Here is a 27,140-nt window from a genome sequence, read left to right on the forward strand (position 1 = left end):
ATCCATGACCACAACCTGCACTGCAACAGCTCATGGTGGCTTTGCTCTGCAAAGGTTCAACATTACAAGACTAACATCAGCTATCACTCCTAGATACACTTGCGTTAGACAGATTGATACCATTGATTACAACGAAAAAAAAAATCCAGAAAACACTGGAAACACCCAGGTATGAATGCATCTGTGTGGAACAATGTAATGGGAAATAGAATTAATCAGTTTCTCCTTGCAAATTTCAGTCTGACCTGTTGAGCATTTCCAGCATTTCTGTTTTTACTTTAGACTTCCAGCATCTGTAGTTTAAAAAAAATTGCTATCAATTACAAACCCTACTCAATGTTTTTATGAAGTGTACTAAACCTTGAAAAACTATGCAACTGTGCAAGGCTTTATCAAATTTACATATTAGGTCAAAGCTCAGGGGTACTCATCCAATATGAAAAGGACATGCAAAGTGTCAGAAGAAAATAAAGCTATCATGCAAACTTAGAACAGAGGCTGCCAATCAGCCAACTACACCTCTGCTGTCTCTTTTAAACAGTGGTCCAATGAGCCCAATTCCTCTCCTCAATCCCCGTGCATTCCTCATTCACCTGCCGCCATTGCATTTTGACAGCTGCGACTGAAACTGCTCCCACCAGCCTTCCACAAGCAGTGCATTCCAGATCACAATTAGATCCAGCCCAAGGAAATTCAGCATGCCCTCAATGACTCTTCCACAATTTCTACAGATGCACCTATCAGGATGCATCACAGCTTGGTCTGGCAATTACTGTGCCCAAAACCACAAAAAACAGCACAAAAGTCTGGCAGAGCCCGGTTCATCATGCAATCGAGTCTTTGCCCACCCCAAATCAACTCCATCTACACTTCATGCTGCCTCGGGAAAGTAGCTACTCAGGACGACTCACACTCCAGACATTCATTCTTCTTTCATAGGAAGGTACAAGGATGTAGCCCCGATATTGTGATCTAACTTGTTTAACCCTCGCATCATTTTATCCGCATTTTTACTGTAGCTCTAACAAAATTCTGCACTCTAATTTAGCTAATGTAGCTCTAACAAACTTCTGCACTCTGATCCCGGCAAGCCGCGTGCACATCAAGAATGTCCCGGCAAACCGTGTGGGCCCGACTCACCCGCCGAACAACTGGAACGCACCCCAGTGGGCCCGACTCGCCTCACAAGACTCCCAGGGGACTGCGGAGAAGCCAGGCGGCGAGGCCTGTGTGGGCCGAAGAAGCCTCAGCGGCGGCAATGGAAGCCTCGGAGGCGGCAGAGGGAGCCTCGATGTAGGCAGTTGGCGCAGCAGGGGCCTGGTGATCAACCTGCGATCAGCCTTTGATGAGCCGGGGGGGGGGGGGAAGGGGACGACAATGGGGCCCCAGCATGGAGGGACCGCCGTGAGGGACGGTGGGAGAACAAAGGGGGACCTGGTGTGGGAGGGGGGGGGGGTGGGAGCAGAGTGTTAGAATCCTCTGCCCAGGGGATAAGTCTGCATTTGTTTGATAGTTCGTTCCGGTTAAGGTGCTGCGCACACAGCAGCCAGGCAACAGTCGCTTGTCATTTTCTTCTTTTTCACTCTTAATTTAATTTTACTTTCATGTTTTCATGTACCTTGTTGTGTTATGATTGTTGGCAGACCAACTTCCGGGGATGAACAAAGTTCTATCGTATCATATCTTTTGCACCACCTATTGGACTCGTGCATGGTGTGATCTGCCTGGATACTATACAAATCGAGATTTGCTATAAGTTAGCCCTAAAAAGTACCCACTCCAGTCTCATACCCTTTGAACGCAGAGCCCTAAAAATACCCACTCCAATCTTACCCCTTCTGAATGCACAACCCCAACATTGTCCAGCCCCTCCTCTCTTCTAGTTATTTCTGTAACCCCCTTCCCCAAAAGCAGTCTGAAGAATCCTGAACCAAAATGTTTCCTTTCCATGTTCTTCTGTGATGCTGCCTGACCTGCTGAACTACTTGACTATTGTCAGGTGTACCGAGGTACATTGGAAAGCTTTTTGTTGCATGCTATTCAGTCAGCAGAGACAATACACGATTACAATAGAGCCATTTGCAGTGCATAGATACACAAGACTTCAGCATTCCGTGTCTTCTTTAGCAAACCAGCATCCACAGTTCCTTGTTTCAAACAATACAATGAAGTTTACTCATCTCCAATACAGACAAAGAATGCTGGGGAACTCGGCAGGTCAGGCTGCATGCACGCGAAGTGTAATAGAGTTTACTTTCAGATTGGAAATCAGAGTGGGAAAATGAGAAAACAACTTCTAAATGAAGTTGCGAAGAAGTTGAGGGAAAGGATAGACAGAGTAAAGGAAACATCGCAGGACGAAGTCCGAGTTGCTGTCAGTCTGAAGAAGTATCCCAACTCAAAATGCTATCGGTCCAATTCCAGCATCTGCAGTCTCGTGTGTTTTCGGGGGTTATTGAGGTGATTGTTTTTTTTTCATAGCAGTCAGTTTGATAGGAGAGTTGAGCAAATATATACATTTTTTGTAAGATTGGACAACTATGGTTTATAAAGAACTGGCACAGAAGGGGGGGGGGGGGGGGGTGAGGCCAAGGGTAGAAGAGCCATGATCCTACTGAAAGGCAGCACAGGTTGCAGGGCCCAAATAACTACCACCTGTGCTTATTTTCTTATGCAAAACAGATATGAAAGCATGTCAAGTCATTATGTCAGGTTTTTTTTTGCCATTATGCACAAGTATGGCAAGGTACAGGTACAATGAGAAATCTTGCTTGTTGTAACAATACAGGCACCAAGACTCAGACAAACACAAAAACATGAATTCAACACTAATTACACATAAAAAGTAAAATGTCCAAAAAAAGTGCAAAACACTGTTGGGAAACAAAATGCATGGCGGTGCAGGAGTTTGGCTGAAGTGTTCCATTGTCAAGGTAGGACCAGAACTGTTGCTGAAAGCCCAACCCAAAAAGGAGAATACCAACACTTCAGGAGCACATAATAACAACTATTTGTTGTTTTAAATGGTTTCCCAAGACACATTTTCATCTGGATTAGGTAACACATTTCACTGCAGGCAAAATACAAACACTTTAAGTTGGCTTCAAAAGGAGAAAAGTAAAATTAAACTGCTGATGAAACTGAGACCTCCCAATTTTATAACATGGGATTTGCTTTGTTTGCTTTTTTTTTTAAAAAAGCTATATAATTTACACAGAAAATATTTGAAAGTTTGTTTTATTTACCAAAGGAATGTGGGTGTTGTTGGCAATGCCTTCATCTCTAATTACCCTTAAGAAGCTGGCTGTGAGCACCAGCCTATTCTGTACAAATTACTATTATTAATGTTTTTAAAATTATAAATAACAAATAATCAAATTTCCCCAGGGAGATTTAAGATATTTCATTTAACCTGCCTCTAAATGAGACTGTCATTTAATCAGGGTGAAAAATCAGTTCAGTTATGATTAAAAATATTATGGTAAAGTTATGAAGGGATCTCTCTCAACTCAAAAGATCGGCTTTTTCTCTCCTGTAGATGACATTCAGCCTGTTGAGTTTTTCCAGCAATTTGTTTCTTACTATAATATACTTCTAGCATCTACAAACACAGCTACTACCTTCACAGGATGCAGCACAGAGAACATTTAGCTCTTGCCTTGCCGAAAATACTCCCACTTTGCTATTGGGATTTAGTACCAACGACAGCGAAGGCGTAGCAATGCATTGCCAGATTAGGATAACCTGCTACCTGGAGGAGATGACGTTGCTATGCCTCTCCTGCCCCTAGCCTCTCAATGCTACAGGCAGTGCACTATGGTGGTACATTTTGTAGATGTTAAACATTAAGGCCATGTGCTCTATGTGAAAAGACTGTTCTTATAACCATGGCATGTGTGTGACTGGTTCAATTAAGGTGCATCACAGAGGACATGCGAAAGAAATCCACATTGCTGTAGATTAGGCATCACAGACTAGTGGCGCGAAAGGAGGCAGATTTCTTTCCCGAGAGGATGTTAGTAATATAAACAGGGATTTAGCGATCTGTTTTATGGTGACTATTGCTGATCTTAAATTTTAGTAATTGAAGTTTAATTACCTAACTTTAAATGACCTAATTTTCTCAATAGTATTTGAATTTGCATGACTAGCATGTACTAATGACATATGTCCAATATGTTATTGTACGGTCTGCACTGAAATAAACAAGTATTTGCTTCTACGATTGCCACCAAAGATAGAAAATTAGCACATGCTTGCAATACAAACTGGTTTCAATAAAGAGTCGGAACAAGTTGGTTTTTCTTTTACACAGATCATGTCTTACAAATTTTGAGGTTTTTTTTACGTAACAAAAAAGATTGATGAGGGCAAAGTCATAGATGTTTAGATGGACTTCATCAAGACCTTTGGTAAGGTTCCAAATGGTAGGCTACTCCTGAAGTTTAGATCTAATGGAATCCAGTGAGAGCTAGCTAAGATGGCCTCATGGAAAGGAAGTGGATGATATAGTCCATAGAAAAATTGGTTATCAAAAATTACAGCAGGATCTTGATCAGTTGGGCAAGTGGGCTGAGGGGTGGCTAATGGAGTGTAATGCAGTTACATAGAAGGTATTGCATTTTAGGAAGTCAAACCAGGGCAGGACCTACAAAGTGAATGGCAGGGCCCTGGAGTGTGCTGTAGATCAGAGGGATATAGGAGTACAGGTACATAGTTCCCTGAAAGTGATGTCACATTAGGTAGAGTGTTCAAGCTGACTTTTAGTACATTGGCCTTCATCTGTCAGGGTATCAAGTATAGAGATTTGTGAGGCTTTGGTATATTGTGTTCAGTTTTGTTCACCCTGCTACGATGATGTGATTAAACTGGAAAAGAGGATGTCATTCAGCTGCACTCTTTTCCAGCTTAATGACATCCTCCTTGTAGCAGGGCGAACACAATACTCCAAATGTGACTTACAAGGATATTATCAGGACATGAAGCCTGAGTTATAGGGAGAAGTTGGGCAAGCTAGGATTTTATTTCCTGGAGTGCAGGAGGATGAGGGGTGATCCTCGAGGTGTATTAAATCATGAGAGGAATAGCTAAGGTTAATGCACAGTGTCTTAAAAAATTAGTAGTGGAATCAATAGACTCACCAGAACTACTGGGAAACTCCAAAACAAGAAATCTTTTGCATCCACCCGAGAGCAAAAGAAGCCTCAGTGTCATAGGGATAAAGCAAACTACTGGGGCTGAACACAACGGGTCAGGCAGCATCTGAGCAGGGAAATGGACAGGCGACTTTTGGGTCACCACAGTCGTATCTGCCAGATGGACCTCCAATCATGCAACAATTCTTCGGTACTAAAATTAACTGTCAATCTAGTCCTTAATGCAAACACTCCCAGGAGTGTGACTTGAACCATAGCCATCTGAAGTTATTGGCCAGAGAGAGCTATGCAATAAGCCAGTGTACCTCAGATGCAGGGGGGAAGCAAAAAAACTGAGGACACCACCAAAAATATTGCATTCCAAATTTGATGATTATTGCAATCCAGAAATAATGAGTAAACTGCAGCAAAGAGAAAATTATAGCCAGGGGTTGCAAGCAAAATAAAAATAATCTGGGGGAAAAAACTACTTTTTGCCACCATGGGGGCAGCACCAAGTCGCAGTGGTAGAATTGTTGCTTTACAGTGCTAGACACCCGCACTCGATCCAGACTATGGGTGCTGACTGTACGGCATTTGTACATTCTCCCCGCGACCACGTGTTTTCTCCAGGAACTCCGGTTTCTTCTCATATTCCAAACACGCACAGGTTTGTAGGTTAATTGGCTTCGGTAAAAATTGTAAATTGTCCCTAGTATGTCGGATAGTGTTAATGGATAGGGTGATCGCTGGTCGGCACAGACTCGGTGAGCCAAAGCGCCTGTTTCTGCTCTGTATCTCTAAGTTAAACTTAAAAAACAGTGCATGGTTTAATACAAGTTGTTCGGACCATTTTCCCCCCATCGAAAATTTAAAAAAATTCCCAAACACTAAATCTGGTTCAAAAGGTTAGCTTTCCAAGGAGATAGTTTTACGTGGGGCTGGTTGCAACTTTGTTTGTTGTGAGCCATAGACTCATGCGTAGGACAAACCTCACAGCCCAGAGGACCCATGGTCAATGGCATCCTTGAGCCTAATGCACAACATCATTTGTAACGTGCTGGATCTCGGTTCCAGCGAGATCAAAATTCCCCACACAATTCAATAACTTTGAGCTGAATTCAGATACTGCCATCCTCTTTCTTTGTTACTAGCCATGGTATTACTCTCACAGCTCACATTCGGAGGCTGTGGGTCAAGACCCGCTCCTGACGATGAAGCACAAAATCTGATGTACAACTGTCTGCTCGGTCTCACGCTGCAGGGGGTTACACTTTCCCCCCCCCCCCCCCCCCCATGGTGGATGCAAATGCTGCTGTGGCCCCATCTCAAAGAAGAACAGGAGAATTCTACCTGATATTCTGGCCATGAATTAACATTAGTGAAATCTGTACCATCACCCTGTACTCTCTTCACCTTTCACCCTTTGGTTCCACACCCTGTCTCCATGCATCTTTAAGTCCAGGAAGGAACTGCAGATGCTGATTTAAACCAAAGATAGACACAAAAAGCTGGAGTAAACTCAGCGGGACAGGCAGCATCTCTGGAGAAAAAGAATGGGTGACGTTTCGGGTCGAGACCCAGAAGAAGGGTTTTTGTGTCTGTCTTCCATGCATCTTTAAAATTTATCTGAACTCTGAAAGATTGCCAACCTGAAATGCTTCTCTTCCCACGGATACTGCCTGGCGTGAACCATTTCCAGAATATTCTAAGTCTATTTTGTAATTCCAGCATTTAAATAGTTTTGGTAATTATCATATTGTAGCGACCATAGAGAATGGTCCAGGTCGTCGAACCCTCGGATTGGCCAGCGAGGTCACGTGGGAACGCGACCGTGGGGATTGGTCCAGAGAACAACATCGCTGATTGGCCAGCGATGTCATGTGCGCGTTTGGCGCCCGTTTTAGCCAGTTCGGCGAAGTCTTCAAGGAAGACAGTAAGTTTATATTGGTTGTCCTGTAACTTGTTGTTTTGACTCTGTATTCGTGTATTGCGGCTGCAATAAACTTCGTCTACAACTAACAAGTTTCGGACTCGCCATATTGGTGACCCCGAACGTGATCTGGACGATCACCAACTGAGCAGGAACCCGACGCCTCGTTGACGATGACCGAGCAGGGCACACCGGAGTCAAGCGCGGCAGACGTTCATCTTCCGTTATTTTGGACGTACGCACCGCAAGCTTGGTTTATCCACGCCGAGGCCCAATTCCATATAAAGAAGGTGTCGGACGATTCCACGAAGTACTTCTACCTCGTCAGCGCTCTATCGCCGGACACAACCAAGCGCGTGATGCGGTTTATCGTAAATTCACCTGCGGAAGACAAGTATGAAACCATGAAGAAGGTATTACTGCGAACCTTCGGGTTAAATAAGCATGGTGGTGCGGCAAAACTTCTGCACCTACCGGAGCTTGGAGACCAACTGCCTTCCGTCCGCATGGCCGAAACGATGGTGTTAGCCGGTGAGCATACGGATTGCCCGATGTTTGAACAGGCATTCCGCGAGAAACTTCCCGAGGATGTCCGACTGCTGCTTACGGATTGTTCTTTTAAGGACCCCGAAGCATATGCAGCGAAAGCGGACGCGCTCATAGCGGGAAAAAACAAGGCAAGTGGTTCAATCAACAAAGTCTCGACATCGGTGACCACGCCACAGCGACGGCAAGATGGCGCCACGTCTCCCGCCAATTCTCCGAAAGCCCGCCAAAAAGATCCGCACAAGCGCGGCTGGTGCTATTATCACCTACGATGGGGTAACGAATCCCGCAACTGTCGTTTGCCTTGTACCTTCGCGGGAAATGCCTCGGCCGATCGTACATAGGGGCAGTTACGATTGGCCAGAACCGGCGCCTCTATGTCCATGATCGATTCACGGACACAGAATTTTTGGTAGACACGGGAGCCATCGTCAGCATAGTGCCGCCGACCGACCTCGAAACCAGATCGGGTAAGACAGGTCCCACCCTCATCGCGGTTAATGGCAGCCCAATTCGCACTTTCGGTACACGGAAGATGTCCCTTGTGTTAGGCCTCCGCACGTACGAATGGCCATTCATCATAGCCGACGTCAAACAAGCGATCCTGGGCGCAGATTTTCTCTGGGCTTTTTCACTGGTTCCTGATGTCCGCGGTAACGACCTCCGACCCGCTGCTGAAGACGAGCACGTCGCTCCGGCAATCGCCTCCTCGCCCAGCCCTACTGTCCAGGCCGTCGTCGCGGCCCCCGACGCGTATGCTGCGATTCTGGCAGAGTTCCCAGAGCTGCTCGTCCAACGTTTTGACGCACCTTCGGCTAAGCACGGTGTGGTCCATCACATCCGCACCGAAGGCCCTCCCGTTTTCGCTCGGGCCAGGAGACTACCGCCAGACAAACTGGTTGTGGCAAGGGCGGAGTTCAGGAAGATGGAGGAAATGGGAATTGTCCGTCAGTCTGACAGCCCGTGGGCCTCGCCGTTACACATGGTCTCCAAGGCATCTGGGGGGTGGAGGCCATGTGGCGATTATCGGCGTCTCAATGCTGTCACCACGGCTGATCGCTACCCCATACCGCACCTACAGGACTTTTCATCTGGACTGGAAGGAGCGGTGGTGTTTTCCAAAATCGATTTGGTGCGAGGATACCATCAGATTCCGGTGCGACCGGAGGACATACAAAAAACTGCAACTATTACTCCGTTCGGGTTGTTTGAATGGTTGCGTATGCCTTTCGGTTTAAAGAACGCGGCACAGGCTTTCCAGCGACTGATGGACCACGTGGGCCGGGGTTTACCCTTTGTGTTTATTTATTTAGACGACATCCTGGTAGCCAGCCCCTCAGTGCAGGAACACCAGGCCCATTTGCGGACCGTGTTCCAGCGGCTCCAAGACCACGGGCTCATTATCCAACCCTCCAAATGTCAATTCGGCCTGCCTGCTCTCGATTTTCTAGGGCACAGAATTACCCCTGCCGGCGCTGCCCCTTTGCCAGAGAAGGTGGAGGCTATCCGGGCTTTCCCCAGGCCCACCACAGTAAAAGGGCTGCAGGAGTTCGTAGGCATGGTTAATTTCTACCATAGATTCGTTCCGGCAGCGGCGCGAGTCCTGCGCCCGCTTTTCCAATGCCTTGCAGGTAATCCGGTAGAGTTGTTGTGGTCCCCGACCGCAGAGTCGGCTTTTACGGCAGCTAAGCAGCCTTGGCAGACGCCACCATGTTGATCCATCCGAGCCCCTCCGCCCCCACGGCCCTGACGGTTGACGCCTCTGACGTGGCGGTGGGTGGGGTTCTGGAGCAGCGGGTCGGTGGCCGTTGCCTTTAGCGTTTTTCAGCCGGCAACTAAATTCGGCCGAGCTGAAATATAGCGCATTTGACCGAGAGCTTCTAGCTCTCTATTTAGCTGTCCGTCATTTCAGGTATTTCCTCGAGGGCCGCCCATTTGTGGCATTTACGGACCACAAGCCATTAACATTTGCTTTTTTGAAATTGTCTGACCCATGGTCGGCCCGCCAGCAGCGGCACCTGACTGCTATCTCTGAATTTACCACAGATGTCCGTCATATCGCGGGTAAGCTTAATGCCGTTGCTGAAGCCCTGTCTAGACCTGCTTTTCCCCCTATTTCGGCGGTGGACTGCGAAGTGGATCCCCAGGAGCTCGCGGAGGCACAGCTCCTAGCGGATACCGTTTCGGCTTACCAGTCCACCACTTCGGGATTGAAGTTGGCCCAGGTAGCTTGTGGGTCGGAGGGCACGAAAGTCTGGTGCGATGTTTCTCTTCCTCGTCCCAGGCCGGTAGTACCGCCCTCCCTTCAGCGCCGGGTTTTCGATGCCATTCATGGGCTGGCGCACCCGTCCATCCGCTCCACCTCTGCCTTGGTGGCAGCGAGGTTTGTCTGGCATGGCCTGCGGAAACAGGTAGCGGGGTGGGCACGTTCCTGCGTGCCCTGTCAGACCGCTAAAGTCCAGCGCCACGTCCAGCCCCCCGTACAGGAGTTCGAAGTCCCGGCTTTTCGTTTTTTCCACATCCACGTGGATTTGGTCGGGCCTTTGCCTTCCTCCCGGGGCTACACTCACCTCCTCACGGTGGTGGATCGGTTCACCCGGTGGCCAGAGGCTTTCCCATTGTTTGATATCTCGTCAGCGTCTTGTGCTAGGACTTTGGCCCTTCATTGGGTAGCTCGTTTCGGGGTCCCGGCAGTTATTACAACTGACAGAGGGCCACAGTTCACTTCGTCCCTCTGGGCCGCGCTGGCGGAACTGTACGGGTCCAAATTACAACCCACAACTGCATATCACCCCCAGGCAAATGGACTCGTAGAAAGGTTCCACCGCCAACTTAAGGCGTCCCTCAGTGCAAGGCTGGAAGGCCCGGACTGGGTAGACCAACTCCCTTGGGTTCTTTTGGGCATCCGGACTGCTCCTAAGCCAGATCTCGGTGCGTCGTCCGCAGAGCTGGTATATGGCTCGACCCTTCGAGTACCCGGAGATCTGTTTCCGGACCCTTCAGCCCTGCTCCCTACAGTCCCATCAGCGTTAGCATCTCTCCGGGAACGGGTGGGCTCCCTGGCTCCAGTGCCGACTTCACGTCATGGGTGTCCCATGGTACATGAACCGTCTTCCCTGAAGGACTGTGAGTTTGTTTTTTTGCGTAAAGATGCCCATCGCGCCCCGTTGCAGAGGGTCTATCAAGGGCCGTTCCGGGTTTTACGTAAGGGAACGGCTACTTTCACCTTAGACATGGGCGGCAAGAGTGAACTCGTCTCGGTGTCCCGGCTCAAACCTGCCCATTTGGACCCGGATCAACCAGTCCTGGTCGGTCAAACCCCTAGAAGAGGCCGACCTCCGTTAGTTCCGCCCAGTCCACAAACCCCTGTTCCGACAGTTCCTCCAGGACCCCCCGTTTCGGCAGTTCCCCTAGGACCCCCCGTTTCGGCAGTTCCTCTAGGACCCCCCGTGCCGGTAGTTCCTCCAGAACCTCTCGTGCCGGCTGTTCCACCAAGTCCGGAACCTCCGGCTCCTGTGGTTCAGGCTGTCCCTCGCCGTACTCGTTATGGTCGCGAAATCCGGCTCCCTGCTAGGTTCCGCACCTCGGGTTCTGGGGGGGGTCATGTAGCGACCATAGAGAATGGTCCAGGTCGTCGAACCCTCGGATTGGCCAGCGAGGTCACGTGGGAACGCGACCGTGGGGATTGGTCCAGAGAACGACATCGCTGATTGGCCAGCGATGTCATGTGCGCGTTTGGCGCCCGTTTTAGCCAGTTCGGCGAAGTCTTCAAGGAAGACAGTAAGTTTATATTGGTTGTCCTGTAACTTGTTGTTTTGACTCTGTATTCGTGTATTGCGGCTGCAATAAACTTCGTCTACAACTAACAAGTTTCGGACTCGCCATAATATTGCTTTTTCTGGGAGCATGTGAAGTAAATTGGTTGTCACCAATTTGTCCTGCGTTATAACAGTGCTGTCAAAAGGAATATCATTGACTGCAAGCGCTTTGGGATGCACTGAAGTTGCAACGTACAGAAATAAAAACATCGTCAATCCAATTTACCTTCACTTCACAACCCTCAAGCAAGTCACTACCTACATTTTAAAAGATAATCAACAGGAAACCAGTTTGAAGTAGAAACATAACACGTGGCTTTATAAATAATGATCATCATTCCCGTTACAGCTTTTCTATACCAATAACATCTCGTTCAAATACCAGCCTGGGGAGTGGCAATAATATCATGGAGCAGAAATTTTCCCTTGCAAATATCTATACCATGGCCAAGACTACCAATTTCCATATAATTTCCATCACATCACCCAGCTCATCCACAGGGCCCTGGTGACCTCAACAACTCTTTCCCTCTTGGGAAGAAATAACACTTTGCACCAGTCAAGCTTTTGGTTCATGTAGAGGCACCTCCCAGCCCCTAGCAGACTTTGACAGCCTTAATAAGTGATTAGTCGGGTGTTTCCTCTCTGACAGGCTGCAGATATTTTGGACTTTGGAATTAGCAACACTACACACTTGTAAATAATATGATCACAAAATACCCTAATGTGCCTCCCAGGTATTTCATAGGATCATAGACATTTATAGTGGTAGAGTTACTGCTTTACAGTGCCAGAGACCTGGGTTCAATCCTGACTACATGTGCTGGCTGCACAGAATTTGTGTGTTCTCCTGTGACCTGCGGAGGTTTTCTCTGGTGCTATGATTTTTCCCCACACTCCAAAGACATACAGGTTTGTAGGTTAATTGCTTGGGCAAAAATTGTAAATTGTTTCTAGTGTGTGTAGGATTGTGTTAGTGTGCGGGGATCGCTGGTTGGCTCGGACTCAGTGGGCCAAATGGTCAGTTTCCAAAACTAAACTAAAAAAGCAGGAGAATGGGGTTGAGAGGGAAAGGTAGATCAGCCACGATTGAATGGTGGTGCAGACTTGATGGGCCCAATGACCTTATTCTGCTCCTAGAATTTATGAAAGCTAAAACTAAAACACTAAATTAAATTGGGGGACTCAGCTTGAAATACACAGGTTTGAGTGGCTCAAAGTTTCAGATGGGTAACTTGTAAGGATCACCAGATATTGTGGTTCAAAACTAAACACTTCCCAGGTCTCGTCCCACATGATTCATGGAGGAGGCAAGGCAAGTCTTCTACAAACAAACCTTCAACACATTAAGACAATCTACTGTATCACATTATGCTGGAGTAACTCATCGGGTCAGGCAGCATCTCAGGAGAGAAGGAATGGGTGACTTTTCGGGTCAAGACCCTTCTTCAGAAAAAGGGTCTCGACCCAACGCGCAAGTCTGAAGAAGGGCCTCGACCCGGATCGTCACCCATTCCTTCTCCCCTGAGATGCTGCCTGACCTGCTGAGTTACTCCAACATTTTGTGATACCTTCATCCGCATCCACAGTTATTTTTCTACTCCTCCAAGACAATCTATTGAGTCATTACTAGGTTATTGCATGCAGAAACCAATTGAGTGCAAATCAGTTGCTACGTCTCTTACATTCCAATGCTTTTCAAGGATCGGCTACAGAATGACTGGGGATGCCCTGAGGTAGGAAAAAGGCAGGGAAAAAATGCAAATTTGTTCATTCCTTCTCCTGTTCCCTATGTTGGTATTTTACATTCTTGTTTGGCCTTCTAACCAATTCCTGGTGAACAGAATGTTTTGGTGCTGATCAACCTCAAGGCTGAAAGTAGTACCTGCAAGGAATCTTATTCCCATTACTTTTGACAAGTATAAAAATGGAATCCTGCAATCTAATTGCTCCATACTGGGGGAAACAGGATACAAAAATTACTCTCCGTAGTAGGAGAGAAGAAAGAAAAACAAAATACTAAACCCCGTGATTAAATGGCACAAGGTTGGAGAAGCCAACGCTACTGACCTCTGTTACCTGGTATCATGACTAACGAGAGAGAAAACAAAAGGTTGCTCATACTGTTGCCTGGCAACTTGACTGACTGCTGTGAATCTAACCCGCCAAAAAATTCTACAGCTGTGCCACAGAATTAACAGCACACACTGCATGCAAAAAAGACACTCGCAAAGATGGTGGAGGGTTTCTCAGCATCCTTTTCACCTCCTCCAGGATTCTTGTCCAAAAACATTATAATTATTCTTCCTTTCCCTTTTAAAATGTTTGTTTGAAATGCATAAATTGACTAGGCCAGCATGTAATGCCCATTCCAAACTGTCACTGAACCGAGTCACTTTTCAGGCCATTTCCAGAACATGTTAGGAGCCAGATTGTGTCTGGGGGTCACATACAACTCAATAGGCAAGGACAATCTGAAGAAGGGACTCGACCCGAAACGTCACAATAGACAATAGACAATAGGTGCAGGAGTAGGCCATTCAGCCCTTCGAGCCAGCACCGCCATTCAATGCGATCATGGCTGATCACTCTCAATCAGTACCCCGTTCCTGCCTTCTCCCCATACCCCCTCACTCCGCTATCCTTAAGAGCTCTATCCAGCTCTCTCTTGAAAGCATCCAACGAACTGGCCTCCACTGCCTTCTGAGGCAGAGAATTCCACACCTTCACCACTCTCTGACTGAAAAAGTTCTTCCTCATCTCCGTTCTAAATGGCCTACCCCTTATTCTTAAACTGTGGCCCCTTGTTCTGGACTCCCCCAACATTGGGAACATGTTTCCTGCCTCGAATGTGTCCAATCCCCTAATTATCTTATATGTTTCAATAAGATCCCCCCTCATCCTTCTAAATTCCAGTGTATACAAGCCTAATTGCTCCAGCCTTTCAACATTCCTTTTCTCCAGAGATGCTGTCTGACCCACTGAGTCACTCCAGGTTTGTGTCTATCTTCAGCATATATCCTGGTGGAAGACAAATGAACCAGGCTATTTAAAAAAAAATATATATATTTTTCTCACATACACACTGATAGCTTTGAGATCATCAAGTAGTATAAGAAAATAACTGCAGATGCCGGTACAAATCGAAGGTATTTATTCACAAAATGCTGGAGTAACTCAGGTCAGGCAGCATCTCGGGAGAGAAGGAATGGGTGACGTTTCGGGTCGAGACCCTTCTTCAGACCTTCTTTGAGATCATCGCTTCTTCCAACTTTCCAAATTTAATTGAATTTACTGGATATCAGTAAGGAATTCAAAATTTCACCCCAAAAATTAACAACCCAGGCTTCGGAATGCCACCTTACAAATTCTAAGCTAAATGCCAAGTTGCTGTTGATACAATTTATTGCATCTGCCCCATCAACATCTCAGTTTCTCAACTACCCCACCTGATCCCCTCAAAGTACAGCCGGGGTTAATGACACAAACCCCACCTTACAACGTTTTCTTTGAGTTCAGTTTTGGGAATTTGCACTCGAGGAAACAGGGCTAGACGACCCATTCCAACCCACAGTCTCCCATGATGGAAACGGCAAGTACATTGTTCTGCCACCTCCCTTCTGCAAGACAATTCGACACATCACTGGTGCTTCCTTTAAAAAAAAAAACACTGCCACAAATTTTCCCAGAATACATTTGGCTGTGAATTTCTAGTAGCAATGAATACCGACTGACAGTCCCATTGCATCTCTCCCTTCCCACTTAACACATCATAAAGCAAATGCCCTCCATCCCTTTTACAGGTGTACATGGAGATTTTCCTTGTTTTGGCCTTCTGATAAACTTTGTGAAGTGTGTAAATGTGCAAATAATTAAGGTGCGAGTGGTGAGGTCCCTTCTGAGAATGTATTCATGCTGCAAGATCCCGTTAACAACAAATGTCAGAGTCATGGAAACGTATGGGCGGAGACAGGCACGCTAGCCCACAAAGTCTGTACCATACCACCAACCACTCATTTAAGTAAATTCCATTCTTTGATTCTCTCTACATTCTCATCAATTCTCTCCTCAGTTGCTATCACTCACCTATGAACTAGGGGCAATTTACTAGCACTTAAGGCCAATTAATCTACCCACCCACGCTTTTGGAATGTGGGAGGAAACTGATAATGACTGGATTATCTGTTTCCAAAGGTATGTTGATTGAGGGATGAATATTCACCAGCACAAGTGATCTGCTTGTGTTTGAAATAATGCATTTGGATCTTTTTTGAATCCATCTGGGAGACCAGACAGAGCCACAATATACCATCCCAATCAAAAGATAGCATCTCCTGCTCTCTCAGCGCTGGACTAGAATGTTGGCCTTGACCTATTTCCTCGAGTCTCTGGAGTGGGATTCAAACTAAGAACCCTTTGATTCAGAAGCAAGACAGATCCCCCGATGAAGCCACAGTTGAAATATTAACCTGAAATTTGAACTTTCGGAAGTTACTGAAAGCGAAATGCAAAGTCACAGTAAGGATACAAAGTCCTTATTCTTCTGTATAAATTCCAGCAGTTAGAGGGCAGCGCAGTGGTAGAGTTGCAGTGGTAGAGTGGCAGTGGTAGAGTGGCAGTGGTAGAGCGGCAGTGGTAGAGCGGCAGTGGTAGAGCGGCAGTGGTAGAGCGGCAGTGGTAGAGCGGCAGTGGTAGAGCGGCAGTGGTAGAGCGGCAGTGGTAGAGCGGCAGTGGTAGAGCGGCAGTGGCCCAGCGGCAGTGGCCCAGCGGCAGTGGCCCAGCGGCAGTGGCCCAGCGGCAGTGGCCCAGTGGTATAGTTGCAGACTCACAGCACCAGAGACCCGTGTTCAATCCCGATTACGGGTGCTTGTATACACTGGAATTTAGAAGGATGAGAGGAGATCTTATCGAAACGTATAAGATTATTAAGGGGTTGGACACGTTAGAGGCAGGAAACATGTTCCCAATGTTGGGAGAGTCCAGAACAAGGGGCCACAGTTTAAGAATAAAGGGTAGGCCATTTAGAACTGAGATGAGGAAAAGCTTTTTCAGTCAGAGAGTTGTGAATCTGTGGAATTCTCTGCCTCAGAAGGCAGTGGAGGCCAATTCTCTGAATGCATTCAAGAGAGAGCTGGATAGAGTTCTTAAGGATAGCGGAGTCAGGGGGTATGGGGAGAAGGCAGTAACGGGGTACTGATTGAGAATGATCAGCCATGATCACATTGAATGGCGGTGCTGGCTCGAAGGGCCGAATGGCCTCCTCCTGCACCTATTGTCTATGTGGAGTTTGTACATTCTCCCCATGACCACGTGGATTTTCTCCAAGATCAGTTTCCTCCCACACTCCAAAGACACAGGTTTGTAGGTTAATTGGCTTGGTATAAATCTAAATTTTCCCTTGTGAGCAGGATAGTGTTAATATGCGGGGATCGCTGGTCGGCGCGGACTCGGTGGGCCAAAGGGCCCGTTTCCACGCTGTATCTCTAAACTAAACAACATAAGTATAGGAAGGAACCGCAGACGCTGGCTTAAACCAAAGATAGACAAAATGCTGGAGTAACTCAGCAGGATAGGCAGCATCTCTGGAGAGGAGGAATGGGTGATGTTTCAGGTCAAGATCTTTCTTCAGACGGGTCCCTTCTGATGAACGACCCTTCTGAAGGGTCTCGACCCAAAACATCACCCATTCTTTCTCTCCAGAGGTGTTGCCTGGTCCACTGAGTTACTCCAGCATTTTGTGTCTAAACTAAATGTCCTTATTTATAATATATTACTGGAATTGAGGTGGGAGGGTGTGCAGTGTTTGCAGGCAAGGTGGTGGTATGCAAACAATAAACCTATCATTAATATAAATTAACTAGCCTAGTTAAATTCCAGGAGGGGTTTAAACATGCCTTTTTGTGCAAGACTCTTGCAAATCTACCAGCTGTCATCCACTTTCCATACAGATGTACAGCACTTTGGTCAACGTGGGTTGTTTTTAAATGTGCTATACAGATAAAATTGACTTGACTTGACTTGACTTAATGACACAGATGGTCATTTCCCCCATCAAATTATGCCAGCTCACAGAACAATCCCATTCCCTCACTGATTTCTCTTCAACCTTTCTCTCCAAATTCCCATCATTTTCCAACCCCCCACACCTAGAGTTTATCAAAATGCACTTGGGGCAATTTACAGTAGCTAATTAACCTACCAATCTACACAGCTTTGGGATGTGGGAAGAAACCCAAGCAATTGCGATAAATTCTTACCCAATATCCTGGTTCTAATTCAGCCAATGATCTAAAACATTAACTGCTTCTTTCCAAATGCACTGTCTGGCCCACTGAGTATTTATACAATTTTCTCTTTTTATTTCAGTTTTTCAAAATCTTCAGTATCTAATTTTTGTATTTATGTGCAATTCTAGTTTTAGAAGCATACGCTTCTTATCAATAATAGATATCAAAAAAAAGCTCGCTCAGAACAAAATAAAATTCAGCAATCTCAACCAATGTAAGGTAAATAAAAAGAGGAATCTGTGATTAATTTTCTATGGCAGAGTATTCCCCTTTTCAACCACAGGAATTTAGCTGTGTTAATTCTATACTGTCCATGAAATTATATTACAGAATCCAGAAGCCTCATGTTTTTTCAAAATAAGTGGAATTGTATATCACTAGTGTTCAGCATTCCAGCATTGATGGAGTTAAAAAGTTCCCAGATACATTGCTTTGGACTTTTAAAGGTTCTATTTAAATACATTCAAAACTGACTAATGTGTATGCAAATTATCACGACAAATTTAAACAAACAACTATTCAGCAAGCTCCTCGTGGACACTTGGGAATCAAAATGAATCCTAAACCAGGTGCCATATTGAGAGGCTTTAAGGCCAGTGAGTAAGTTTAACCTATTAATGTAGGAATAATAAGGGGTTCCGTACGGTACAAATTTAAACAATGAAAATACCCACTATTATGGGGTAGTCCATTTGCAGTCGAGTTACTGTCCTGGTTCCAACAAAAGCTGCCCAAAATAAGCATACACTACTTAACTTGGAAAGGCCCAAAAGCTATTTGATTTTAACTGGTTCCACGTATACCTCATGACATACTGTAATTCCGTCACCTTCATGTGACACAACTGGCAGAGCCTGCAAACATTAATTTACGTCAAACATCAATGAAAGCAATATTGATTCTGTATCTGGGAAATTAACCTTTAACTACTTCTCTCCCATTGTCGTCATCATGCCAAACGTTTTTTTCACACCCTTGGGCATCAGCCCAGATTGTTCTCCTCTGAAATCTGGCCAAGAGTTAGTTCTCATCTGACCCCAACATTTGTCCCAATCTAATGGCTAAATTCTCAAAAACCTCTCCTCCAAAATTCTAGCGTTTACCCCCATCTAATCTCTGCAGCCTTTCTCAACCCTGTAATGCCTTTTTCCCAATTCTGGCCTCAGGTTAGAGTCATACAGTGTGGAAACAGGCCCTTTGGCCCAACTCACCCACACCACCAACAATGTCCCAGCTGCACTAGTCCCACTTGACTGCTTGGTCCATATCCCTCCAAACCTGTCCTATCCTATCCATGTACCTGTCTAACTGTTTCTTGAACGAAGGGATAGTCTCAGCCTCAACTACCTCCTCTGATAGCTTGTTCCATGCACCCTTTGTGTGAAAAAGTTACCCCTCAGATTCCTATTAAATCTTTTCCCCTTCACCTTGAACCTATGCCCTCTGGTCCTTGATTCCCCTATTCTGGGCAAAAGACTGTGCATCTACCCGATCTATTCCTCTCATGATTTTGTATACCTCCATTGCCCCTCATTCCACAAGCTCCATGGAATAGAGACCCAGCCTACTCAACCTTTCCCTACAGCTCACACCCTCTAGTCCTGGCAACATCCTTGTATTTCTTTGCTGAACCCTTTCAAGCTTGACAATATTGGTTTGTTGCCAATTTTGAAACGCTTCATCACTGGCAGCCTTGCCTTTGATGTGTATACACAAGCTTCTAGGATGCACAAACTTAAAACACTTTCTCCCCCTTTCTTGCTTTAGTGCCTACACCTCAGTAACCTCAGTTCACTTTTTTCTCAATCAGTGGAGCTCATGACAACCAAGCTCTTTGTGGTATATACGGAACCATTTCACTTCTTCATCTCCTTTTCCAATCATATTGGTGCTGCTTCCTTCTCTTGTTTGGAAATCAAAGGTTTTATGATCTTTACCAGTTTCAATTCTCTCTCGCCTTCACCATATCCACTTTCAGCTCTTCACTCCTTCATTTCATGAATAAGCTTTCATCACATGAATTTCTACATCTTGATTAAACCTCCTCCCACCTAGCTTCATAGAGTCATACAGCATGGAAACAGGCCTTTCAGCCCAACTTGCCCATGCTGACCACGCACTGGTTCCACTGCATTTCCCCAGTTTCTCAGATTCTGCAGTTGTTCTTGTGATACAATCTTCCACACCAGTGCTTTCGACATACACGTCCTTCTTAACAATAGTTGACCCAGTTCTCAACTACGTCTGCTTCATTCCCCACTTCTGCTAGCCAGAGCACAGTGAGGATTCTGAAGGGTCTCCACCAGAAACATCACCCATTCCTTCTCTCCAGAGATGCTGCCTGTCCTGCCGAGTTACTCCAGCTTTTTGTTTCTATCCTTAGGATTGCCTTTATCGTCATCTCCCATCGCACCAACCTCTACATTAACAGAACAACTGGCCAATTTCTGCTAACTTCAACAAGGTAACACCAAACACATCGTCTCCTTCTCATTTCTCAGCATTCAAAAGGAACTTCCTTTCTATGGCACCCTGCCCCATTCCTTCAGTTCCATTAATACCTTTGACCCTTCTTGCACCTTCCCGTGCCACCATCCTGCCATGAATGGCCCCAAACCGTTCTCCCTTGTAAAGCAACAATTCGCTTGCACTTCTAACTTAGCATACACCATTTGGAGCTCATGTGTGGCTGTCTCTATGCGAGAGAAACCAGAAGCAGATATGGTGACTGCTTTGCAGAACATTGTCATTCAGTCTCCAGGGTAAAGAACAACCCCTCATCTTCTCTTTAAAGCCTCCATCACTCAATAAAAAAACCTCAGATGTCCATCCTTTCCAGTGCTGTACCACATATGTTGTGAATGTTTTCCTCCCTCCCCTTTTCTAATAATTCAGATTTTCATTATTCCATGGCAATAAAACATTCTCGACTCTTATCTAAACCAAACAACCCCAGATACAGCTTTTGTTATTCTCCAGCATCACCACAATCTTTCAGCTGGTATCGCCAACACTTATGTAATTTGATATCCTTTGGTTTCAATCTACCACAGACTTCCCTTTTGTTCTCTTCACCCTTCCCCACATGTTCTGTAACTTTAACCCTGTTTTACCTCTGATTTTTTTTCTTGATTCTGATGAAGGGTGACCAACCTGAAACATTAACTCCATTTCTCTCTCCACAGATGCAGCCCGAACTGAAAGAATCCCCAGCATACTGCATTTATTGCAGTACCAAATGTCAGCCATGGTTCAGTAGTTAGCACTCTCCCCTTTGAGTCATGAGGTGTCATATCAAAGACTGACTACAGACTTCTCAAGAGCAGATATCCAGGTGATATTTAAGTGCAGTACCAAGGCTTTCTTTTTGGTGAGATTTTATATCTCACCTTCCACAGCGTCCAACTGAGAATTTCTCAGACTAGAAAAAAATAATCACTTCTTGTTAATCAGTTTTGCAGAACTTAGTTATGCAAAACTCATGACTAATGTGTACAAATTATTATCTGGTGTTAGCATGCACTATGTAGCAATTGGGATGGGATCGGGAATAGTTTTTTTTAAAAAAACATCTAGTTTAAAAGAAACAAGTCTTATTGAAAATCTAATAATTGTTGTCAACTCCATCAACTTTCATAATAAAACAATAATATGTTGCTGTTTGCCTATAACTATGAATGTGAACGTGAATATTTAAGAAATATCTCCATTAGAAATATTATAATTTCTTCCATCACCAACAAGGTTAGTGCCCACCCCTAAATGCTCAAGGTTTTGACGCTGGTGAGCCACCTTCTCAAGCCAATGCAGGTCCTCTGGTGGATGCACACTGGTAGATATTGGGAATGAAGCCAGAAGATTTGTAAATGGCAAATGGTGACTTCAATACAAGGAGGCGAAGATGCAAGCGGTGGCGATCCCTCCCACCTACTGTTCGTCTTTCTGGTTGGCAGAGTTCATGCGTTTGGTAGGAGCTGGCTATTTCTTAAATATTCACGTTCACATTCATAGTTATAGGCAAACAGCAACACATTATTGTTTTATTATGATAACATATCTCGACCAGCTTATTTGGCCAGTAAGTATGCAAAGTGACAGTTTGTAAGTCACCTCTATGTCTGTTTCATAACACTTACAAGCTCCAATCTATTAATAAGATATCTGTCCGTACCCAGTCAAAATAAAGGTCAAACCACCTGATCTAAAGAGTTTGGATCATGAAAACTGCAGAATTATGCAAATAAGAATTCATTTCAAAGTCATATTTTTTAAAAGACAAAGAGCTCTGTACATGAAAGTTGCACACTAGCATCACTACATAAGCACACAAAGATCATGCCTGCATTCTTTACCAACACCACTGCAACTAGTTAATGCCAGACACTAAATGATTAATCTGGCTTGCACGTGTTTTTAGGCAAAAACAATCTGGAAAAAAAAAGAACCTCTGCTTCCTAAATTTAAAATTTATGTCTATTTCAAACAGTGAACTGGGATCAAAAGAAAGATATTTAAAAAAAATTCAAATGAATTAGATAAAAAAATATTTAAAAATATAAAACATTATTATATTGTACAAGCCACGATAAACTCAATTCATACTATGATGACTGGAATAAGTGGAAAACTGAAACCTTTTATTTAGATATAAACAAGTGCATTTATATGCAGCAAATGTATCCATTTCTTCCTTCTCATATCTCTTCAAGCCCCTGCTTCCCTCTTCAAACAATGAGCATTCCTCCCCCACCTGTCCTTGTCTACCACATGACCCATCACCTGAAATAAACCGAGACTTGCGCCAAGCATGTAAAAAAACAGAGGTTCAAAAAAACGAATTTAAAGCAAAACCTAACTCGTGCCAAAAACGAAAACAAATTCATGTCATGAAGCTTTTACATTCCTTGAAAGGACATGTGATAGTCACCAAAATTGAGGCAGCTTTTGGGAGTAGAATTCAAAACAGAACCACTCAACAGGATACCCTCAATCAACTACTGTTAGAGTTTATCACACTATACAACAAGGATTCGTCTGAAGAAGGGTCTCGACCTGAAACATCACCCATTCCTTCTCTCCCGAGATGCTGCCTGACCTGCTGAGTTACTCCAGCATTTTGTGAATAATATCCTCAATCAACTACTGTTAGAGTGTTTGTCACTCCATACGACAACGATTCTTCTGCAGAAAGTGCAGTTTACAAGACCCTGGAACCCAGGGGTATTTCATCAGTTCCAGAAACTCATGGCCAAGTCTTAACCACACCTCAATCCAGATTAGTTGATTGCCATACATGGAGGGTGCAATGAAATTCATTGTTCACGTGAAGGTCAGAGTAAACAATGTATACAATAATGATAAATAAGGCAATAAATATGATGGATGCCAAACAGCAGAATGGCGCAAGATTGCAGTGCGTAATCCATTTAATGCGAATGAATATTAAAGTACAATAACTAAATCCCAACAATTATTTTAAAGTAACACACTGTTCCATACATCACTATAAGGAAACAGTCATGACCTGACATAGAACAAAAACTTCGTCTATAACCATGCATGGCACAAATCTATAGATACATCCAACATGACTCATTTCTCTTCTCCCCGCTCCTTGCACACATTGTCCCTCTGCACATTCTTCCCCTCTACACACTCCCCCAAACTCTCCAACAGCACACTCATCGTCCCTCCATCCACACACACCATTCCAACGTCCATTCTCTCACCTACCCTTCCGTCCTTGCCTCCTTCCACTCATACACACCATCACACCTCCCTCCATCCACCTGTCCCCTCCACTTCCACCCCTCGTCCACCACCTGGCCCCTCGTCCTCTCCACCTCCACTCCTCGTTCACCTGTTCCTCTTTTCTCCACATCACTGTCCCTCAATCCATCTTCCCTCTCCACACCCACCTCCCCACTCTTCTCCATAGCCCTGTGTATCTCCTAGCCCCTTTCCACCCATCCATCCACACTTCTCCCACCAATCGTCACCACTGCCCACCCCTCCTCTTCTTCACCTGTCCGCTTTGGCGCTCAGTGCAGTGCAGTGTCCACCTGCTCCAGGTGAGCGCCGCTTCGCTTCGCTCGGCTTCGCCCCTGGCCGGCCCCCAGCTCTTGCTCTCCAGCAGCTAGTCCCACTCTCTGGGCATGTGGCGAGTCGGGCCTGTGTGCGCCGCCCCCTCTCTCACACACACACACACAACACACACACACACACAGCTATTGTTGTGTGGTCCAGCCTACCACCCTCCTTCTTCCACTCAGATAGCCAGTGCACAGAAAGAGCCCAGCCCTCCGCCTGCTGCACCGCTGATAAGGTGGAAAATAAACATATTTTAACACAGATAACCCTGAGCCGAGCACAGGTCCAGCAGCAGCAGCAGCAGCAGCAGCAGCTGTGTGGTGTTGTAGACTGGGACCAGCTGCCCCGCCGGGCGCTCCGTTTATCCATGTATCTGTCCCCCTTCCTATTTATGATCCCTGCTTGGGAATGGGGGGGGGGTAATTATACCGCTGAAGAGGCTTCCCCCATGTATACATCTTCACATTGCGACACCATCCCTCCCGCCTTCGCTTTACACATTAATTTCGCAGGGAGATTTGGACTGTATGTATCTATTTTTCAAATTCTCTGGATCAGACCCCGATTTTTGCAGTAAGTTAATCCACCATTCAGCGTCATTTTGTATGCTGAATGACGAAGTTGAACTCTCATCATATCGTACACACCACGTCTCTGTATATCCCCCCTCCATAAAACGTGGGGAAACGACCAAGTTTTATCAAGTAAACCTGACATAAAATTGCCAGCCCATTCAACCACAGCTAGAGCTCAATTTCCTTCATGGAGCTTGCATTTAAAACAAAAATATATATAGGTCATAACTCACGTTTCTTGCTGCGAGGTCTGTTTCACTTCTCCGGGATGTTTTGCTTTCCCTCGCAAGGCTGAACACTGACTTTCAACTGAAAGAAGAATTCGTGTGTACGGCTTTCTACAGCAGTAAGTTCCATTCAGCTGTGAAGTGGACAGTCCTTGTCGCCGCAGTATGGGAATGAAAGTTACACATTCTGCTGCACAGAGTTCCCTCTGGTGGCTGATTTGAAAGTGCAAAACTGCAGATTACCTCGACTGGATAATTATACAACATTTGGGGGGGGGGTTATAATTTGGTTTATCGAAAGACCAATTCAATTAGTTGTTCCCCCTTCCAATTACCACTTAACCATTGAAAATGTTGATAGGATCAGCTTCCCTTTTAATGAATCTGGTAAACCTTTATTGCACTCCCTCGGTTACAGGTGTAACCTACCTTGATCAGGGAGATCACATATGTGCACAATAGCCTCGTGCACTCTCAGCAAGGCCCTATATATTTACAGGGTGCCAAACTCACTCTTGTGCTCCAATTTTCTTGCAATGAAAGCAACATATTGTTTGCCTTCCCAATTGCCTGCTGTTATCTGCATGTTAACTTTCAGTGACTCGTATGGGATGCTGAGGGATTGAAAGATGATGGTGTTCAGACTGGATCTGGTCCCTCTGAACACCATCATTCAATCCCTCAGCTTTCAGAAAATACTTCAGCTTTCTAATTTTTCCTACCAAAGAAGACAACTTTGTGTTTTCAACATGATACTCCATCTGCCATGTCATCACTAATGACTAAGCTTGTCAACATCCCCTTGAAGCCTCTGCATTCTTCTCATTACTTGCACTCCCACCTCCCAGACCATTGACGTAGACTGAGAATCATTGGGATCTCAACACCTGTCCTTGTAGCACTTTAGTAACCACCATCTGCATTCAGAAAATGTCATCTACAAATTTGCCGATGACACAACTGTGGTGATGAGTCGGATTAAGGGAGAGAGATAGAACAGGTTGAGTGGTGCTGCAACAACAACCTCTTGCTCAATGTCAACAAAACCAAGAAATGAATCAATGACTTTTAAAAAAGGAAAAGTTGGGGAACCACGTGGCAGTTTTCATTAGTGGGTTGGCTGTAGTGAGAGTTAGCAACTTCACATTCCTGGGGTGTGATGGCCTGTCTTGGGCCCCATACATAGAAGTAATTTTACTTGCTCAGATGTTGAAAGAGATTTGGCATGTCGCTAAATACACTCTGCAAGTGTATCGTGGACAGTCATAGAGTCATACAACATGGAAACAGACCCTTTGGCCCAACTCATCCATGCTGACTAAGATGCCCCATCTAAACTTGTCCTACTTGCCTGCATGTGGTCCATATCTCTCTAAACCTTTCCTATCGATGTACCTTTCTGGACTGGTTGCATCATAGCCCACGAGGGCAATTTTAATGCACAGGAATGCCAGAGATTGCAGAGTGATGGACTCATTACTGTCCATAACAGGTGTAGCCCACCCCATGATCAAAAGCATGTGCATGAGATCATGCCTGAAGAAAGTGGCATCTATCATCAAGGATCCCTACCATCCTGGCTCTGCTGTTTGTTTAGGGCAGGAGGAGCAGAAGCTTGAAACCCCACCCCTCCATTTTCGGGAACAGCAACTTTCCTACAACCAACAGGTTTGTGAAACCTGCATCTTCCCTTGGCAATACAGCCCTACAGAATATCCCTTGCATATCTTGCGCTGCTATCAGCTTGTTTTCTAATTGGTTTGGACTAATGTCTTGTTTTTCCACAATCTTTCTCTTTTCACGGTTGTGTTGAATTCAGGTGTGATTTATGTATAATTTATCATTCTCTGTGTTGTCTAGGTCTGCGTGCCTGTGATGCTGGTGCAGGCAGGATCTTCACTGTACCTGTGCCCTATTGTATTTGTGCTTATGACAATATACATAACTTGACTAGACTTGACCCATTTATCACAAATTTCTGTTTTATGTTTGTTAACCAATCCGTAATCCTGGATCATTCTCAATCCCATGTGCTCTAATTTTTATTTAATAATCACTTCTGTGGTATCTTACTGAAGATTCAATTATTCAACGAGTTATAACCTCAAAAATGCTAACATTTTTGTCAAACATAATTCCCCTTTCAAAAATCCATGTTGATTACCAAATCCTCCAGTAATTCTCTAAATACCCCAATACTACTTCCTGAATGATAGATTTTAGAATTTTCCTTTCTACCTCAAGCCAGGTGGTCTGTAGTTCCCTGTTTTCTCTCTCCCTCTTTTCTTAATTACTGTGGGAAGTACACTTGCCATGTGTTTGAAACATTGCATAATTTGTGATATCTGTGGAAGACAGTACCCAGAGTATCCACTGCTCCTATCCAAACAGTGCTAAACCTTGGGATATAGGTCCTGCTGGTTTATTACATTCCAAACCCATTAATTTGTCTTTTTTTTTGCAAATGCCCATTTCATTCTACTCCTTGTTTCCACTAGATCTCTGATGCAAGATTAAGCAAACTGAGCC

At 45.2% G+C, this 27,140-nt stretch overlaps 1 protein-coding gene across 5 annotated transcripts in view; it reads right to left on the reverse strand.

Annotated features, from left to right (window-relative positions):
- The window catches only part of LOC144591202 (phosphatidylinositol 4-phosphate 5-kinase type-1 beta-like), a 126,528-nt gene extending 101,746 nt beyond the window's left edge, over positions 1-24,782 (reverse strand). For 4 of the 5 annotated variants that reach the window (XM_078395521.1, XM_078395520.1, XM_078395494.1 and 1 more), the window contains exon 1: positions 24,618-24,782. The gene's annotated coding sequence lies outside the window, so the exon portion shown is untranslated. Of the gene's footprint in view, positions 1-23,744; positions 23,961-24,617 lie in introns of those variants that run through there. The other variant, XM_078395500.1, reaches the window with a different exon arrangement.
- Between the last annotated feature and the right edge of the window lie 2,358 nt (positions 24,783-27,140).

The sequence above is a fragment of the Rhinoraja longicauda genome, chromosome 3 (assembly GCF_053455715.1).
Source record: "Rhinoraja longicauda isolate Sanriku21f chromosome 3, sRhiLon1.1, whole genome shotgun sequence".
NCBI lineage: Eukaryota > Metazoa > Chordata > Chondrichthyes > Rajiformes > Arhynchobatidae > Rhinoraja > Rhinoraja longicauda.